The 5,547-nt window shown below is 29.4% G+C and overlaps 1 non-coding gene across 1 annotated transcript; it reads left to right on the forward strand.

Annotated features, from left to right (window-relative positions):
* The first annotated feature begins 2,583 nt into the window (after window positions 1-2,583).
* On the forward strand, window positions 2,584-2,653 carry LOC126495150 (small nucleolar RNA SNORD64). The gene has a single exon (XR_007590117.1). It is a non-coding gene; the product is annotated as a small nucleolar RNA SNORD64 (small nucleolar RNA).
* The last annotated feature ends 2,894 nt before the right edge of the window (window positions 2,654-5,547 follow it).

Below are 5,547 nucleotides of genomic sequence, written 5' to 3' on the forward strand. Positions count from 1 at the left end.
CTTATTCATTTACTGACCCACTAACTTATTTATTTATTTACCCGCTAACTTATTTGTTTGTTTATTTATTTATTTATGTACTTACCCACTAACTTATTTATTTATGTGCTTTCCCACTAACTTATTTATTTATGTACTTATCCACTAACTTATTTATTTACCCACTAACTTATTTATTTGCTTACCCACTAACTTATTTATTTATTGACCCACTAACTTATTATTTGTTTGTTTGTTTATTTATGTACTTACCCACTAACTTATTTATTTACTTACCCACTAACTTATTTATTAATTGACCCACTAACTTATTTGTTTGTTTATTTATGTACTTACCCACTAACTTATTTATTTATGTACTTTCCCACTAACTTATTTATTTATGTACTTACCCACTAAATTATTTATTTACTTACCCACTAACTTATTTATGTACCTACCCACTAACTTATTTATTTTACATACCTACCCACTTTATTTATTTATTTATTGTGGTCTTGAATGGTTTAATTATTGCCATTTACCTATTGGGTTTATTTAACATTATGGACTTGCCTACATATTTATTGCGGTCTATTTATTGCCTTTATACATATCTGCAGATTGATTTGGCTTTTCACTTGCAGACATATCTATGGTTTTATAATATGTGTACTTCCCAACTAATTTAATCTATTTAATGACTGATACTTAACATTTATTTCTTGCAGTATTTATTACTTATTGGTGTCTTTTTATTGGCATTTTTACCTGTCGGTTGATAGACTTGCTGGCTTGTTTATTCATTTAACCTATTTATTGTATATTTGATCTATTTAATGATTCATTTACTTACCAACTAATATATATTTATTATCTTTGATAGTTGAAAAAAAGACTATCTGGAATGATTTTATTTATCAACTTGCTGTCATCCATCTATCTATTTAAACACTAGTTTATTTATTATATAGTTGCTCTATTTAATGATTTTATTTGCACAGTAATTATTTATTGCACACTATGGTTTTATTTATTTTGGTAACTTATTTAAGCTATTTATTTATTTGCTTTGTTTGCTAGCCTCTTGATCTGTATTCCCTTTCTTGATTGTTGGTGGGTGGTGGTATTTATATGCACACTTACTAACTTATTTATTGCACACTTTATTGGCATCTTGATCTGTTCTTTGCCTGTTTTACCTATCAGGGGATTTATTGACATTAATTACTTGCTGGCTTATTTATTTTCTTACCACTCTGCTCATTTATTGATTTGGTGTTTGATTATTTATTGTCTTTATGATTTTAATGATGAATTCATTTACTTATTTAGTCACTACCTTATTTATTGTCTTCATCTACATAATTTCATTTACTCACTCTATTTATATACCTATATATATATCTTTAATTATTAGCTTCTTGATTTTTATTTATTGTCATTTGCTATATTTATTGTCTTCATTTATTTATTGATTTAGTGATTGATTTCATTTCTATATATTGGACTGCTGGTATATTTAATTATTTTTTATTTCCTACTTGATCTATTTCTTTTCTTTCTTTCCCAATGATTGATTTTATATATTTTCTGGTTTGCATATTTATGTTTCTATATATCACTTTTTGTCTATGTATATATTGTTATGTTTTTAATGAGCATTTTATTGGTTAATTTCATTTGCAGGTATAATTTATTCAATCTATTTATTGACTTTCTATCTATTGATTTGAGTTAATAACTTGCTGGTATGCTTATTTTCATTTTTCAAGTGAATTATTTATTTGTTCATTCATCTATTGTCTTGATTTATTTAATGATTAACTTACTTAGTGACTACCTACTGTTTTCTAGATCTAGTTTATTGGCTTACTGCTATATCAATTAATGTATTGAATGATCAATTGCTTTCTGATCTGTTTAATTATATATATATTAGTTCTATGAAACCCTGGATCTCACTGTTACTCTGATACTGATATGATGGTCAGTTTTTGTCTCTACATTTAGTGTTCATTTAAATGTTTAATTATATTTTGATGCTAGGGATTGAATATTAGGGCCTTGTGTACTGTCATTATCTTTAGTGTTAAAATGCAGTGTACAGACATTTGTATGAATTCTTAAATTTTATGGTTCCGTTTATTTTGTTCATCTTTGGTCTTGTAATATAACTCTGTAAAACTCATAATATTCCTGCCTCTGCCTCCCAAGTGTGGTGCTACAGCCTTGCATTATTGCATTACTCCCATCTAGCAGATTCATTTATTTAATTATTGAGACAGAGGCAGATACACTGAAAGAATTCATGAATGAGCATTGAGATTAGACATAAGACCTACTGCATCTCACTAGGTAACTAACCATACACTTAGCCTGGACACTTCACATTATTTTTTTCAGGGCTGGTAATTTAGCCCAGAATCTTATTTATGTGAAGGAACTAATGTCACTGAAGCATAACTGTAAACTTTGAGTGTCTTTCTAAAGCAGGCCCCTCGCTGTCTTTCCTACCACACCAGTACCAAGTATCCACAACCACATACCACATTACAATTGTTACCTAGGATTTTAGTAAATACCTTGTCAAAGACCTTGGCTGGATTTATGATGAGCTGTGTTTACTGAGCATGATGAAATGAGGCTCAAAGTGATGATTACTCTGAAATCTAGCCAAAGTGTCATTTTAATGACTTAGGTAACAAAGTTAATTTATTCCCAAGGAGACTGGAGCTGTAGATCTTTTCACTATAACAAACTTGGTTTTATACCTATTCATTCCCTGTTGTAAAGTGCCTCCATATTCCCATCCTGCAGTAGCTTTCACCCTGCTTTCCTTCTGCTATAGAAACCTGAGAAAGACATTGGAAGCTAATGTCTTCCTTCCAGTCATCAAGTTCTTACCCTCTGATAATTTCTGGAGCCTGTTCTTAGTCATTCTCAATTTAAGATACTCATTGATTTTTTTTTCCTTTGAATGAGATATTTAGAGAATGAGTGTGAATCCAGAGAAGTTAGTGTATATTTATCCTCACAATGCATTTCAATAGAGTGTTAGTCTGATTTAAATTAACTCTGATTCCTGATATTGAGTATGAATAATTATTTTATAAACATCAGTTAGTTTATTTTCATTTTTGGGCAGTAAGATACCTTATTGCTATTTTCAAACACTTGATTTGGCAGAGCCTGGAAGATTGCATCTATACCACTTGTTTTTGTTCCTCTTCAGCTTTGATTTTATATAGTAGCTACTGCTGTAGTATTTTTTTTACTGTGGAAAATTCACATGCCTTTGTTAGATTTACTTCTGAACCTTTGCATATCTGCTTGAAGATACAAGTAGATTTTATACAGTTGTAAAATGTACTTTGGTTAGAATAATTTTTATAACTGATAAAATTTAAATATATACTAACTTACTGGGATAATTTGGTTAACATGGAATTCTACAATGATTCTTGATTGATAACATATTATCTTACATGGTTCAGAGTCAAACCAGAAAAGTAATTTTATTGTACTTTATTTTTTGGTTTATTTAGTAAAAGTTAAAAGAAGATGGTATGTGTAGAGGTTTTTCAAATGATTACTGTAATAAAATAACTTAATACAAGGTAAAATTTCTGTTACTTCCTGGTAAAATCAGTTCTAAAGGATTATGGAAAACAGTGAATTTTATGTTTATGTTAGAGTGGCTAAGGTTGGTCTGAAACTAGGGGTCATGAGAAGTGCAATTAAATATAACTTGGGAAATTACATTTATGGAGTCATACAAGTATTATTTCATGTCATCTTGATCCTAAGATCACAAATCACATGTTTGTTAAAGTATATAAGAAATATTTTTATAGTTTTAGGCATAAAAATGGGCTTTCTAGTTCAAGGCCTCATATTTTTACGATTATTTTAGCTGGCTTTCAATGAGCACTCACTTGGTAACATTACTATTTAGTTCAGGATGATTTATATATAGTAATCATGGTTATGTGTTTGTCAGAGAAGCTTACCCTAATTTGAGTAACTGATCTCTATGTCATGATAAAATTCATGATGGAACATAGCCCTGTTATAATATCTACGATTGAATGTACACAGCTACATTATAACAGAATAATGCACCATTTGTTATTTTAACGTTATATAGAATGTTGATTGATATTTTGCATTTGAAGATAATTAACTTATTAGAATGACTTTTGCTTGTTCATGAATTTCTAGACTCAGGGCCATAGTAAAGGATGTAGTAGATAAGAGGGTACAATTTAAGTGAGATGATCTGTGTCATGGCTTTACCCAAATAAGTAATTTGTGGGTGAATCTGAACATCTTTAACTTAATGATAGGAAAGATGTCTATGAACAGAAAACACTGCTTTATGCTGTGTTTAAAGAGTTGTGGTTATATAGGGTAAAGACTACTCAAAACACACGATGGACTAATATGCCATTGTGTATCTAAAAGATCTAGCAAGGTAGATGTCTAATGGAAAATTTCTGCTTACTCTTTTGAGATGTGTTGTGTAAAATTTGAATTGTATTGTGCATATTTGAAATAGCATCATTTAAGTCCATAAGTCATGTGTTTATATAAAATTATTTTTTTCTACATTTGTACCACATCTTTATTAACATAATTTATAGGGGTTTTATTACATGAAATATGTGAAATGTAAAATTTCTGCTGTTCTTGATATAAGTGTGGTTGTCCCATGTATTTACATGTATGTGAATAGTTTTATATACATATTAACTCATAAGTATCTATACTAGTCACTAAAATGAAACTTTTGGTTTCACCAGAGATTATTACATGGTTTCATAAGTGGTATGATATGATAACAGAGATTGGTTTTTGTGTTTGTTCATTGTGAACTGTGAAATGTTAAGGGCCAACATTGTTTTTAATTTTGCTCATTGTGAATGGTGAAATGTTAAGTAAGGGCCAACATTGCCTTCAATTGGAATTGATGTATCATACAGTTCTAGTTATCAAACACCAGGTTTCTATCAGTGAATCTTCCATGTTTCCATGTATCAGTCATGTTTTTAGAAATTAAGTCAGTGAGCTACATAAGATTTGATCACCATCCCCCTGTTTACATGTGTGGGACTTCGCATTATGTACTGCAGACTTTCTAACTAGTCCCGTAAAATTTTCAACTTGTTTCTGTATTTGTTTTTATTCATTTTTTTTAAAAAAAATCTGACCTCACGGTGTTTAACTACTGCTGAAGTAGTAGACTAACTGTAGAGTGTCTCAAATTCTTAGATTTGTAGAAACACCAACTGCCATATGCACATGGTGTTACTAATATCTGTTCAGTCATAACATTAGAGGTATCATACTATTTTGTACTTAATTTATATGAGGTTTATTTGTGTGTATATGTATCATACTATTTTGTACTTAATTTATATGAGGTTTATTTGTGTGTATATGTATCATACTATTTTGTACTTAATTTATATGAGGTTTATTTGTGAGTGTATATATATATATTTATGTGTGTATATAGATACATTGTGTATAGATACAGATAGTTTTTATGTATATTCAGATACT

The sequence above is a fragment of the Alexandromys fortis genome, unplaced genomic scaffold (genome assembly GCF_014885135.2).
Source record: "Alexandromys fortis isolate MF-2015 unplaced genomic scaffold, M_Fortis_MF-2015_v1.1 scaffold_434, whole genome shotgun sequence".
Lineage (NCBI taxonomy): Eukaryota > Metazoa > Chordata > Mammalia > Rodentia > Cricetidae > Alexandromys > Alexandromys fortis.